The sequence below is a fragment of the Eretmochelys imbricata genome, chromosome 1 (genome assembly GCF_965152235.1).
Source record: "Eretmochelys imbricata isolate rEreImb1 chromosome 1, rEreImb1.hap1, whole genome shotgun sequence".
Lineage (NCBI taxonomy): Eukaryota > Metazoa > Chordata > Testudines > Cheloniidae > Eretmochelys > Eretmochelys imbricata.
Genome location: NC_135572.1, coordinates 204,625,935 through 204,641,545, shown reverse-complemented (window position 1 = coordinate 204,641,545; position 15,611 = coordinate 204,625,935).

Sequence of the window (15,611 nt, the reverse complement as noted above, 5' to 3'; positions counted from 1 at the left end):
GGCCGACGCAAATGGGAGAGTGTTAGTGAAAGAAAGGGAGAAGAAATACTAAGTGTGAAAGAGAGCCAAAGAGCGTGACAGAGAGATGGGATGTGGAAGAGTAGGAAGGAGGCTTCATAAGGTGAGAATCAGCACAGCCCAGGAATGGGGGGAAGGTGGCTTTGCATAAACTTTGCATTTGTAGAGTCATAGATTCCAAGACCAGAAGGGAGCATTGTGATCAACCAGGCAGACCTGCTGTATGACACAGGCCATAGAACTTCCTCAGAGTAATGTCTAGAGCAGATCGTGATTTAAAAATTGCCAGTGAAAGAGAATCCATCACAACCCTTGGTAAATTGTTCCAATGGTTAATTATCTTCATTATTAAAAAATGTATGCCTTATCTCCAGTATGAATTTGTCCAGCTTCATCTTCCAGCCATTGCACTATGTTATACCATTCTCTGCTCGACTGAAGAGCATGTTATGAAATATTTATTCCCAGTGTAGATGATCACAATCTGTAAGTAAGTTACCTTCCCCAGGGAGCTAGGCAGATTTCCAGTGGAACCCTGGTTGCAAGGCAAGATTCCAAATTTGCCTGGTCTGACAACTCACCTGCATGGCTCCTCGACAGCCTGCCTGGTGGGTTGATGGGGAGTGGGGACTCAAGAACATAAGAATGGCCATACTGGGTCAGACCAAAGGTCCATACAGCCCAGCATCCTGTCTCCCGACAGTGGCCAATGCCAGGTGCCCCAGAGGGAGTGAACCTAACAAAAAGAACCTGGAAGCCTTCTCATCTGCTTGGGTTCTTGGGCTCCCTGGCACTAGGGCAGACTGCCCGGGAGCTGGGGATCCTAGTGTCCTCTGCTCTAGGGCAGGTGTAATGCACTGGAGCTGGGGGTCCAGCTAGAGTGGTGTGGAACACAGTAATTCCATTCAGCAGAGAATTTTGAAATATTTGGGGTTTTGTTCTGAATTGGAGCAGAAACCAAATTTAAAAATCCTCCATGAAACAGAATGACTGTTCTCTGCCCAACTCTCCGGCCAGCTCTTCAGAACAACACTCGGGTTTGCTCTGTGTGAGTGAAACAAATGTACAGTTTGTGGTGCAGTATATGTGATATTTACTACTATGAATCAAAGATGGGTACTGGGTTTTAACAGGAGTAAGCAGCAATCAGGTTTTGGCTTCTCCAGAAAATTCACAATGCTTGCAACAGCCCCCACTCTCTTTTTCTCCTTTCTCCATTTCCTCATGTGAGCTCCCTCTAATATTCACAAATATGTACTGCATTTGCTCCCTTCTACTCTATTCCATTAGACTTTGATACAGCAAGAGCAAACCCAGAACCTTTTATCTGAATCTTTACTTTAGTCATCCAGATAAAACAGGACTCCAGACAAAATCAATCCTGCTGTTGGTCTTTGGGTGGCAAAACCCAAACCAGGCTTCCACAGCCTCTTTCTTGTAATAGTTAATTAAACTTAATGACAGAAGAGGAGGAAGGGGAGAGTTCCTGGTACTGTATGGAACTGACGTGATGGGAAGAGGCAGCAAAATATGTGATGGGAAATTTAGATTCTGTTTCCCAGCTTGTTTTAATGCATTCCTTGCTCCCCCAGCTCAGACCTGAGCGCTGCTCTGAAGCAGCAGTGAACTGGAAGGGCATTCTGGTTAATGGGACATGCAGATAAGCACTCGATGCATATCATGGTGCTTCAGAAACCACCACATTACCCACCATGTTATGGCATAAAACTCATTGGTATTACAGATGGGCTCAAGTGGCATAATTTCCATCTGGATTTTGAGCCCTCCTCCTCAAAGTCTGAGGAGTGTTCAGAGCCAAGGTTTTGGTTCAGACCTGTATAAAGTAGAGGCATTTGAAAAATACAGATGCAGCGCAAGGTTGGGATTTTACCCACCCTCAAAGTTCACAGAGGGTTGGTTCAGACCAGCCTTTAAAGTCATATTTTAATGAGGTAATGCTATTTTCTGGCAATAATAGGCAGAACTTGAGACACTGCCCAACAGAAATCAAAGGCTTGATTTTGTAATGAACAAGTATGTGTCAGTGAAATGCTGTCCATCTACTCACTTTTCTCCTGTGATTACTGACCTACCCTTTACTTTTACTAGTGTTTCTCCTCCTCAACCTCACTGTGGCTCAGTGCTACTGACCACTCCAGCCTTCCTCAAGACTCCTTTAGCTCTCTGGCCTCCTGGTGAGAATCATGCCTTTTTTGGCTGCTATTTATTCAGTGCAGTTTGACAGAGAATTTGCATGTTCCCCTTGCCCCTCCCTTTATGTGGCTCTGTCATGAGCGTATTCCTGCTTCTAGCTTCTCACCCTGGTGTCTTGCATTGATAGCTTCACCTTGGGCCCTCACTTCTGTGAAAGTGACACCCACCTTCACATCTCCCTCAGCTCACTTGCATCCCTCCAGCTGACATCTGTCTGTCTGTCTGCGTGACCTCCCTCAACTTCTGGTTACAGAGTAACTTCCTGCTACTCAGCATATCGCAAAATTCACCAGGAAAGAGGAGTTCAAAGTTCTTCCTACTCTCTCAGAGGCAATGTGGCTCCATGTACAGGGCACCAGCTTGCAACCCAAATCTCCTGGGTTATGGTTCTTGCTTCTGCCACTGACCTATTGTGTGGCCACAGGCAAGTCACTTGTCTCCTTGTGCCTCAGTTTCCCCATCTGTAAAATAAAGATGACACCCATCTTTTTAAAGCGCTTTGAGATCTAGGAATGAAAACTGAGAGATAAGGGGACTGCTAAGATAAAAGAACAGCTGCTGATGATAATGCCCAGCAGTTGTCTAAGGTCAGGAGTCTGGACCTATGGAGCAAATTTAAAGTCTTAATCATTTCTTTTCCACCCACATGGGCATCCTCTGTCAAACTCCTATCCCCAAATCTGAAGCACATGAACAAATCAGTCTCCCCTTATTCTTCCCTTTGCTGAAATCTGTATTCACATGGTAATCATTTCCTGACCTGCTCACAATTCTCTCTATTGTATTCTTAAAAAGCCATGCCAGGCAAACCTCAGGGAGTCAGGAATATTGCAGCCAGATGACTGTTTGACACCAGCAAGTGGGAAATCTTCATCTCGGAGTCCAGCTTGGAACTGTCTTTCCGGCTCTCTAAACTGTCTCTCAAGGTTCATTTTACCTCTCTGAATGCATTGACTGAATATCCACCAATAGCTCCCTTCTACCCACTCTTTTCCCCTCCCCCATTTCTGTGCCTCCCTTTCCCCCTCACTATCATGGTGACCCCCCTCACCGCCTGCTCCCCCTTTCCTTCCCCTTTTATCCCCCCTCAACTGTCCCACTCACTCTTTTCCCCCCATTCCTGCCCCTTTGAGTGGGGCCATCTTCCCCTGTTGTGTGTATGAGACAGTTGCTGTCGTTTAGCCATGCAGACCATATGGATTATTTTCTCTCTCATGGCAGTGAGGTTCAGGAGCAACGTGTGAAAGATGCTACGTGAAGAACTGTTCTGCGTAGTTTTCCATCCTGATGAGCCTTCTGCACCAAAAGCTTTGTGGTCACCACAGCACCTTTTACTGCGTACCACATGGTGGTGCTCTTGGACACGAGAACACTCTTCCATTGCAATGATGGCCAACACAGCCACAATTTCAGAAGGGACCACTAATGTTGAGTGACTGTTATTTGGAACCCAAACTGATCCAGTATTAAGCTGACACCCCAACAATCACAGGCCACTTTCACAATTTTGGCCATGACATTGTGAACCCTTCACATGCTCGAAAAAAATCTTCCCTTTCCTTTTCTTTTGTCCCCTTTCTCTAGAATGGTATTTTTCTCCTCCTTTCCTTTATCTTTTCTAATTCTTCCTTTTCTTACTGTCCCTTTGTCTCTTTCTCCTTTTCAAATTCCCTCTCCTTCATGTTAGTTTCTCTTTCTTTATATTCTCTCCCTTCACAATTGTTCTCCCGCTGCCCCCATCTTTCACATTGACTTTCCCACTTTCCTCCTCCTCTCTCCTCCCCACTGCTCTCTCTCGAGTTTACACTGCATTCAAATCCCCAAGAAGTCTTAAAAGGCCCTCAACACAGGGGTTAGATTTTGCTTGAAATGGCAGTCTCTCTCCTCCTTCAGCATTTGCTGCAGTCCCAGGCATTTTGCATGAAAACAAAAATCTCTTTTCTATTTCATTCTTCCTTTCATGACTCATTTTCCAACTATACCTTTCTGAATTGGTAAGTGCAGCATTAACACACCACGCATTGCAAGAGCTCCAGTCCAGAATGGCCCAGAGAATATGCTGCCTCTCCCTGGGCACCTGACATAGCCATGGAGAGAATTCGATGAGCTCTCTCTAAGAAACTCTCAAGTGGAAATTCACTGGGAGCACAGTGCAGGCTTCACTTATTGGGCGTGCGATCTAGCAGTCAGAGCACAATGCAGCTCTGACTGCCACTGGAAAGGCTGGAACATTAACAGTATTACAAAATACTTCATAAAGATCCTCAGATGAAAAGCATTTCCTAAGAGCATAGTGTTATTAAGAACTCTGCAAAGGGGAAGTGTCATTATACCCACTTCATAGACAAGCAAATAATTCCCCCATCTGAGCCTCAGTTTTCCTAAGGTCATCCACTAAGTCTGTGAGATAAATAGAAATACAGTCCTGGTGCCCAGTCCCCTCCTCTAAGCACTAGGTCATACTAACTCTTATAGTATTGGTAATACAAAACTACAATTAAGCAAGCCATCTCTAGTGGTTAGAGCCCCTGACTAAGAGTCAGGATTCACAGAATATCAGGGTTGGAAGGGACCACAGGAGGTCATCTAGTCCAACCCCCTGCTCAGAGCAGGACCAATCCCCAACTAAATCATCCCAGCCAGGGCTTTATCAAGCCTGACCTTAAAAACCTCAAAGGAAGGAGACTCCACCACCTCCCTAGGTAACGCATCCCAGTGCTTCACCACACTCCTAGCGAAAAAGTTTTTCCTAATATCCAACCTAAACCTCCCCCACTGCAACTTGAGACCATTACTCCTTGTTCTGTCATCAGCTACCACCGAGAACAGCCTAGATCCATCCTCTTTGGAACCCCCTTTCAGGTACTTGAAAGCAGCTATCAAATCCCACCTCATTCTTCTCTTCTGCAGACTAAACAAGCCCAGTTCCCTCAGCCTCTCCTCATAAGTCATGTGTTCCAGGCCCCTAATCATTTTTGTTGCCCTCCACTGGATGCTTTCCAATTTTTCCACATCCTTCTTGTAGTTGGGGGTCCAAAAACTGGACACAGTACTCCAGATGAGGCCTCACCAATGTCAAATAGAGGGGAACAATCACGTCCCTTGATCTGCTGGCAATGCCCCTACTTATACAGCCCCAAATACCGTTAGCCTTCTTGGCAACAAGGGCACAGTGTTGACTTATATCCAGCTTCTCGTCCACTGTAACCCCTAGGTCCTTTTTTGCAGAACTGCTGCCTAGCCATCCAGTCCCTAGTCTGTAGCGGTGCATGGGATTCTTCCGTCCTAAGTGCAGGACTCTGCACTTGTCCTTGTTGAACCTCATCAGATTTCTTTTGGCCCAATCCTCTAATTTGTCTAGGTCCCTCTGTATCCTATCACTACCCTCTAGCATATCTACCTCTCCTTCCAGTTTAGTGTCATCTGCAAACTTGCTGAGGGTGCAGTCCACACCATCCTCCAGATCATTTATGAAGATATTGAACAAAACTGGCCCGAGGACTGACCCTTGGGGCACTCCACTTGATACCAGCTGCCAACTAGACATGGAGCCATTGATCACTACCTATTGAGCCCGACAATCTAGCCAACTTTCTATCCACCTTATAGTCCATTCATTCAGCCCATACGTCTTTAACTTGCTGGCAAGAATACTGTGGGAGACCGCATCAAAAGCTTTGCTAAAGTCAAGGAACAACATGTCCACTGCTTTTCCGTCATCCACAGAGCCAGTTATCTCGTCACAGAAGGCAATTACATTAGTCAGGCATAACTTGCCCTTAGTGAATCTATGCTGACTGTTCCTGATCACTTTCCTCTCCTCTAAGTGCTTCAGAATTGATTCCTTGAGAACCTGCTCCATGATTTTTCCAGGGACTGAGGTGAGGCTGACTGGCCTGTAGTTCCTCGGATCCTCCTCCTTCCATTTTTTAAAGATGGGCACCACATTAGCCTTTTTCCAGTCGTCCGGGACTTCCCCCGATCGCCATGAGTTTTCAAAGATAATGGACAATGGCTCTGCAATCACATCCGCCAACTCCTTTAGCACTCTCAAATGCAGCACATCCGGTCCCATGGACTTGTGCTCATCCAGCTTTTCTAAATAGTCCCGAACCACTTCTTTCTCCACAGAGGGCTGGTTGCCTCCTCCCCATGCTGTGCTGCCCAGTGGAATAGTCTGGGAGCTGACCTTGTTCGTGAAGACAGAGGCAAAAAAAGCATTGAGTACATTAGCTTTTTCCACATCCTCCATCACTAGGTTGCCTCCCTCATTCAGTAAGGGGGCCACAGTTTCCTTGACTTTCTTCTTGTTGCTAACATACCTGAAGAAACACTTCTTGTTACTCTTAACATCTCTTGCTAGCTGCAACTCCAACTTCTTAGGTTCAATTTCCAGCTCTGTGCGACCATGGGCAAGTAACTTCCTCTCTTGTCCTGATTCTGCTCTCATTCTCATTGGTGTAATCCAGTATTACACCATTATCAAGTGAGATCAGAATCAGTCCCTCTGTGCTTCACTGCAGCATGATTATAGTGATACTGATCCAAAGGGACATAGGGAGAATTAGTGAATGATTGTAATGTGCTTTGAGAGCCTCAGATGATTGGTGGGAGAAAACAGTGATAGGTTATCCCTCTCCATCCAGCTCCTTCTTTATATGGATCTCCAAATGTTCAATTAACTTAATTATGTCACAGGGCAGCTGAGGTTTAATAAAGTAAGGCAACAAATCCACGGCCAGGTAATTCATGATTGTTACTATACTGTGCACCCATGGTCATTCAGAACTTCATCGCAACAGCAGGGGTAGAACTCAGATCCTCTTGTTCCAAAAGCACAGGCTTCTGCCACTTGAGCTAAAAGAGGCTCTCTATTGGTTGTTAGCAGAGTAGAATCTGTGAAGCACAGTTGAAGAGTTCTGATTGGGGCCAGTAGAGAGAACACATACATTAGCCAGTAGATTCACATATTTTTTAGCACAGAGTCCCCACTGGAATAATCTCCTATACAACTGTGTGAGTGCAGAAGAGACACAATACTCCAGAAGATCTCTGTGGAGGAGAGAACTGCTGGGGCTTGAAGATACCCATGGGTTCTGCTAGGGTTCTTGGATTTGGCCCCTTCTTGATTGTGGGGAAAAATAACTGGTGGTCTCTCTCCGACATCAAACCCTTGCATCACCAGAATGAGACATCACTCATAGTAAGTGGTGCAGATCTGTGATTTCCTCCTTTCTTCCGTGGGGGATGAAATAGCGAAGTGACATTTAAATAATTGGGGGGCCTAGAGATGTTTAACACCTCACCACAATGAATGGGGCAATTCACCCCCTCAGAGCTGTTCTTCCGGGTTCTCTGCAGACTCACATAGATGTCTCTTCTGCATCAGTTGGTTCACGTTAGCAGTTACGGTTGTGAAGAAAATCTCCGAGAGTCTTATCTTTTATTAAAAAATGGAAGCTAGATTCTGGAGACCAAGACAGTAGCTTCAGAGAGGTGCAGGGGTGCATACCCACTGTCTCTGACATCTCTCTGCACCACTGGCACTGTGGATGCTTTAGAGTAAGTTGCAAGGGCACTATAATGCACCTGCCTCAATGTGCAATGCTAAAGTGACAGGGAGAGGACATTCTCCTACTGCTCATTGTATGTCTTAAGGGGGTCAGTAAAGTTGCTGGTTGAGCTCTAGACTGTGCAGTGAGCTTTGCAGATGCATGCTCAAAACCATTCTGTGTCAGGGGCCTTAGATTCTGCCTGTCTCAGCCTGGTCACGCTTTGGCTCAGGGCCAGTCTCACTTTCTTCACACCATGTGAGGTGGAGGAGAAAATGAGCCAGAGGACCTCAAAGAGGCAGGAAATCTGGGTTCCATTCCCAGCTCTTCCACTGATGCACAATGTGATCTTGAACAGACCATGTTCTTGCTTTGTGCCTCAGTTTCCCTATTTATGAAATGGGGATGATAATAATACCCACCTCGCACGAGCGACATGGTGATTTATTAATAAATGTCTATAAAGTGCTGTGAGATCCTCAGACAAATGGTGTTACAGAGGAGTATTATTAAAAGAACAGAGTGAGACTCCGCCAAACCTCTTGAACTGAGCTGTCTTGTCGGCCTGTATATTTTCACTGCACCTTTCAAGATGAGACTCCGCAGCTCACGCTACTTTGCTCCAATTCAGTGGGTTTTAAGAGGCCACAGGGAGACCTGTTAGAGTTAAAATGGATTGAATATGTCTTTGAGCCTCCAGAATAATGAGTATTTCCCTTTCTCTACCATTTTGGATCCAGATGAGATGCTGTTCAGTCGCTGTCATTCTGCCAAGCAAACACCTTCTCACGGCCTCAAAACTGAACTCCTCAGGTCAGACATTTGCAAGCAGATGAACCGTTTTTGGAAGTACATTAAGCAAAGGAAAGTTAGGCAGGAAATTTTAATTACTTTTACATTCTAAGATAGCTTGTGCTGTAGCCATTATAAACCGCTTTTGATTCTGCATTGTGCCAATGCTGGATATTCCTATTATCGGCATTAAGGTGGTGATCGCCTTAGTGCCTACGCACATTTATTAATGATTACTATTTAATGCTGCAGTGCTGCCAAAAGGAGAGGAAAGATAGCATTAAGGTAGCAGATTAGGACGTAATTCCTAGTTCTGGCACAGACATCCTGTGTAACCTTGGGCAAGCCACTTAGGGTACATCAAGGCTGCAGTCACAGGGAAATTGCAGCTCAGACAGACATACCCAGGCTAGCTTCAATCTAGCCAGTACCTAATCTAAAGCAGTGAAGCCATGATAGCACAGGCTTCGACGAGGGCGAGCTGCCCGAGCATTTACGCGAGGTTCTGGGCATGCTTGTACAGCCCGCGTTGAAGCCTGTGCTGTCATGGCTTCACTGTTCCAGTATGCAAGCTAGCAGATGAAAGCTAGCTCAGTTTATGTACACGAGCAGCAGTCATGCCCCATGAATGAAGTGTATCTGGACCCTCAGCCTTTCTGCCTCTGTTCCCCCCTCTGTAAAAGGGGAGTAATAACACTGTTCAACTTCACAGGAGTGTTGTGGGGGTACACTCATTACTGCTGATGACTGGAGTCATATAAACACCTGTATGGATAGAAAAGGCTCAGATCAGGGTTCCATTGTGCTAGAAGCTGTACAAATACTGAGGAAGATAAGTATGTAGGTATTTCTATGTAGAGCTTACAGCCTAGTGTAAAACTATTCCATCAATTAGTACAGCAGTTCCTTCCAGGAATGGAACTAAACTGTCTCTCTAATAATCCCCCCTAGATCCTACTATGATCTACCTATCACCATAACATGTGTGTTAATATAGGCTCCATCCTACCTCCTCATGAGGAAACTGCTGTTTTACAGAGACTCATATCTTGGGGGTTTACTTCTATGGTGCTAGGGCTGTATTGCAACTCAGTTGTTAGAAGATGACTGGCCAGAAGATACATCTCACACTCAAGGTGGTTAGGTTTGGTTTCATGCTGATCTCCAGCATTAATGAAGCCTACAGCTGAGGGCTTGCCAATGTGAATGTCCTACCCTTCACTCCCACAAGTTTAGAGCTAGTTTCCATCTGCCATAGAATCCAGCTTGAATGGAACGATTACATTGTGGTGCTGAGAGAGGTAGAGGCCCCTTTTGGGTAGACAGATCCTCACTCAATTAGGGATTTGAAGATCAGGCTCAGAATAAAGTAGAATGTGTGCTGGCACTTTATGGCATGGTCTTGTCTATTTTTGTTTTCCTTTTGCCCAAGGTCCCCTTCCTGTCTGAATAAGGCAGTGCCTGTCCCTTTAGGAGCCTCTTATGGCACTTACAAATTGAGTACAAGTCAACAATGTGATGCAGCTGAGAAAAGAGGCTAATATTCTGGGTACTAATAACAGCAGTGTTGTATATCAGACACGGAAGGTAATTGTTCCCCTCTATTCAGCACCGGTGAGGCCTCAGCTGGAGTACTATGTCCAATTGTGGGTACCACATTCTAGGAACAAAGTGGACAAATTGGAGAGTGTCCAGGGGAGAGCAAAAAGTAATAAATTTTTAAAAATGGTAAAAGGCTTAGAAAACCTGACCTATGAGGAAACATTAAAAAAATTAGGCATGTTTAGTCTTGAGAAAAGACTGAGGGCAGGGGAGGAACCTGATAACAGTCTTCAAATATGCTAAGGGCTGTTATAAAGAGGACAATTGTTCTCCATGTCCACTGAAGGTAGGACAAGTAGTAATGGGCTTAATCTGCAGCATTGGTGATTTAGGTTAGATATTAGGAAAACAACTTTAACTATAAGGGTAGTTGAACTCTGGAATAGGCTTCCAAAGGGGGAGGTGTTGTGGAATCCCCATTATTGGAGGTATTTGATCCCCATCTTTAGAAGTTTTCAGAACTGGTTGGACAAAACAGCGGTCATGGATGGTCTAGGTTTGCTTAGTTCTGCCACAGCACAAGGGGCTGCACTTGATGACTTCTCAAGATACCCTCATAGAAATGTAGGGCTGGAGGGGATGTCTTCACTGCAAATAAAAGGTGTGTTGTTAACATGTTAGCTAACTTGGGTTAAAATACTAAAGACACATCATCAACTCTTTTAACTCATATTGGCTAACCTGAGCTAAGAAATGTGATTGGGGTCCTGGGGGACAACGCTGAGATTGCTCAATTAAGGCAAACTGCAAAGAATGGGGCAGAGAACCCCCAAAACTGGTGGTTATTCTAATATTTAGATTCACCCAGGCTAGCAACAAAACAGCTTCTATAATACCTTACTGGTTACCCAGAAGCCAGAAACAGGTCCCTTAAAGCAATTCAGACTTTGGGCTCCTACCCAGACAGTCAAGTCAAATAGGATGAGGATTACTGAAAATCTTGTTCATCATATAAAGAGTTCTACCAGTCCTAAAGGATCGGACACATTACCCTTCAGGTTACTGAATGTTCCAGATCCTACCCAAATACATGCTACAGCCAATTCTTATTAACTAAACTAACATTTATTAAAATAGAAAAAGGAGAGAGTATTGGCTAAAATATCATTATACAGACATGACTAGAGTTCTTAGGGCAGTCTCGAAGTAGAGATGATGAACTTTAGAGGTGCAAAGCGTTCTTTCAGAATTAGTCTATAGGTTCAATCCGATGTCCAATATCAGGGTGATCCAGAATGGAACTGGAGACCTCAATTTTGTAGCTCAAGCTTCCCCTGATGAATTTTAAGCAGATTTGAGATGAAAGGATCAGGTCCCAAGAGCCCTTTATACAGTTCCCATGCAGCCACTTGGCAGCATGCAGTTCTCGGGTTAACAATAGTGTCTTTGAAATAACCTCCTATTTCCTAAACATCACCGGTAATTAGCTACATGGATTAACATAAGGCAATTGCCTATCTTCTACCATTTGCAGGTGATTTACCACAAACTTCAAAAGAAATTAAGACAGTGATATCACCACATTTACAGGTTTCAGAGTTCATTTACAGTTCATTTAAATGTTAGCATCTTCTTTTGATCTCTGAGTTAACAGAATACCAGGATAGACAGGAACTGTTTGGTTACATTGTTAACCTCTAACTATAAACACACAAAAAACAAACATTATCTACTAATGTGCCTCTAAAGGTTGAATCTGGGTCAATTAGCCTGCTAGTTGTGTAACCCTCTCTGGTCCTGTGTCACAAGAACACTCTCTTTTCTTTTCTTTTCTTTTTTCTTTTTTTTTTGGGGGGTGTGGGAGGGGGGGACAAAGACATACCCTTTGAGCCAAACAAAATGTTCCTATTGAATTATTCCCTGACATTCAAATCTGTAACACAACACTGATGTTTCTCTTTTTTTTTTGGACAGAAAAAATGGCACCCAAATTTCACAAGAGCTACATGCTGTTGGCAGCATGCCTAGCTCTCAAGGGCTGCATGTAATTTCTAAATGCAGTTCAATAATTTCTTTAAAAAAAAAACACCCAAATCTCAAACCCCTAATATTTGCATGTACTTGAATTTTCCTTGATAGATGTATGAAAATTGCTTGTTGGTTGAGTTCACCAGCAATTTAAAATTGCAGTTACAGGAAATAATTACAGATGGCTTTATAGAACAAAAGGATAATTTGATCTAAAAATTTGATCTGATGCTCTTGCACAGGGGCATATTCTGCTGGGAGCGGTGGTGGTTAGTTTGTAAAACAAGAGAGGACGTGAGCAGGGGAAAGGCAATTATTCTCTCATTATATTGGAGCAGATTGTGTCTGGCTCCTGCATAAGTGTGAAGCGTGTGGGAGACAACGGCATACAGAGCCCCTCATGAGAGCTGTAAATGCTCTCTTGCTAATGCCTCCTGGGGCATAAGCTTCCTCAAAATGGACAGAGGGGAGGTAGGGCCATGATCCCTGTGAAGCTGTCCAGATGCACAAGGAAGAGCCTGTTGCATCCTCTTAAAGGGTGGTGTAATGGGCACATTATCCCTGTGTGCTGGGGAGCTCTGGGATGCATTAGGTCTTCCTGAGCTCTCCCTGAGCTGCACCACCCCCAGCACAGGTCAGCGAGGTGCAACCTAGCTCACAGCTGTTAGTGTGTTCTTAGACAAAGGCCCAGGAGCCAGGCATTCAAATCCAGTTTCCACCATAGACTCCTTTTGGGGCTGGGGTGTCCAGGAGTGAAAGTAATATTAAATTCTTACCGGTAGGGGGCCCAGCTCCAGGCAGAAGGGATGGGGCTGGGGTCCGTCTCCCCGAGCCAGCCTATCCGCGCTGCCTGGCCCGTGCCGCCCGGGGCTCCGGCAGCGATTTAAAAGGGCCTGGGGCTCTGGTTGGGAGCCCCAGGCCCTTTTAAATCGCCAGCCCCGGGGCAGCTGCCCCCTTTGCCCCCCTCGTCAGTGGCCAGGGGGCAACAAAAGGGGCAATAATGTTAAAGCACTGCTGTGGCAGCACTTTAACATCAGCTGCATACAAGCTGGTATCGGCTTCTTACCAGTACGCCGTACCGGCCCACCTTCATCCCCGGGGATGTCTATCTGTGGCAGGAGGAAAATGTGGTGTTTGATTAGGAATCAGAAATGTTCTCCCCGATCCTGGTTCAGTTCAACCTGTTGCTATGAGTGGGGAGATAGGTGGGAAACCCCGTCCCCTGCTGCCCCAGGAGCAGCTCTGATGAGAGCTGGTTGCTCTGAGCTGCAGCTGTCCCTCCTCTGCTGCAGGGGAGAGAGGCGAGAGCAGGTCTGGCTGCCCCAGGGCCTGATTTCCGATGGGGCTATGGGAGCCCCAGGAGAGCAGCACTGGAGGCTGAAGGGCTCTGCCTGAGCCTAGGGAAGCACTAACAAAGGGTGTCTTCCTTCCCCCACAGCCACCCAGGTGCCGAGGAAAAGGAGATGCTGAAAACCAGCAGTCACAGCCCCTGATTCTCTGCCCAGCCTGGGGGCTGCTCTAACCTGCACCAGCTGGCAGTGGTCCCCTCGGCCCCATACTGCACTGGGGAGAACTGGAGTGCAGTCTGCACCAGCTATTTGTCTCTCCCACCCCCCACATACACACCCTCCCACTCATCCCAAGATGTCCCTCCAGCAAGGGCTGTGAGGAGACATAGGAGCCAAATATACAGACTGAGAATCCCCAAGACGGGATTTGCAGGTGAGTTTTTGCTCCCCGTTTGACACTTGAGCCTCACAAAGGCAACAGAAGAGGGCTGATGATCTGCCCCAAAATACTGACTGTGGCTTCTTGGCCTCTTTGCAGTGAAAGATTCACCCTTGAGGCTGTAAAAGTTGGGTGCCACTGGCCTATGATCTCAGAATAGAATTCTTCACTTAATCTCACTGTGCCTCAGTTTCCCCACCACACTTGGGGATCACACACTAGACATACTTCCCAAGGCAGGGCATGAAATCTAGTATGTAAAGTGCTTTGAAAACATGAATTAGTGGAGATTATTATTATTACCAGCAAATGCATACCGTCCCCTTTCCTCACCCTCACTGTTGGGGTCCCAGAGGGACAGCACCTGTCTCTGACCTATCCAGACACTTTAAACAGCCAAAGAAGTGCATGCTCTCCGTTGGCACACGCCAGGTTAATGGCAACACACAGCTCAGCTCGCCGCTAATAAGACTTAAACACAGGCTAATGACTGCATGTTTTCACTTTAATCAACCCACAAATCGCCCTTTTATTATTATGTTTTTTCCCCAATTTAATTTATAATTGAATTATGCTCAAGATCGTAATTGTTGATATAATCCACCTCTCAGATTTCTAGCTCGGTTTATGCTTCTCCCTAACCTTTCTCTGAGCTGTTGAGAGGGGGCTTAGTTGCACAGTAGGTGAGTTAGTGCATTCATCTGCTGAGAGCCAGATTTCCACGTGGATCTAATCACATGCAAAATGAGTTTGACAACCTAACTCCAGTAGATGTTTGGCCCAGTTGCAAATGCCATGTCTACACTGGGAAAATGTACCATATTAGCCCTGGTCTACACTACAGAATTACTTTGGTATAACTACATTGCTCGGGATTGTAAATGATCCACACTGAGCAATGTAGTCATACTGACCTCAGTGTTGGGGTGTAGACAGTGATGAGCTGCCAAAATCTTAACAACGGGTTCCCTCCTCACCCCACGAGGGGGGTCGTTGCCCACCCCCACCCCCCGGGACTCCTGCCCCATTCAACCCCCTCCCCTGTCCCCTGACTGCCCGCAGAACTGGGCAGGAAGGTCTTGTGGGCCACTGTAGTGGGTGTCCACTCCACCCCTAAGAGCCAGAGGCACCTGCCAGGGGGCGAGGTGGGGAGTCCCAGAGGTGCTTACCTGGGGCAGCTCCCAGGAAGCATCTGGCAGGTCCCTCTGGCTCCTAGGGGCGGGGGAGCATAGCTGGGGGGGAGCAGGGGGAGCAGCCGCTCCCCCACTGATCACATCAAATGTGGCGCCTTAGGCGCCGACTCCCTGGGTGCTCCGGGGCTGGAGCACTCATGGGGAAAATTGGTGGGTGCAGCGGCTCCCTGCCCGGCCCCAGCTCACCTCCGCTCCGCCTCCTCCCCTGAACCCACCACCCCACTCCCTCCCTCCCCCCGCTTCAGTAACTAGTCCAAGTGCTCCATCCTGCTCTCTTCCTCCTGCCCCAAGCACAGAGAGAGAGATCCCATGCTGAGGCCTCTGAATGAAACTATCAACAGCAGCTGCTAATGGGCAGTCTAATGGCCATTTAACGGGACTGGTAAAGCTAATAGATTTGTAAAGATAACACTTCTTATAATAGCCAAAATGGAGCTGCTGCAGAGCCAGCAGGGCCTGGCCTCTTGGCGCATGCTTGCGGAGCCATCACCTGCACCCAGGCAGAAGGTGAACCAGTTTTCCTAACCCACTGCACATTCCGACT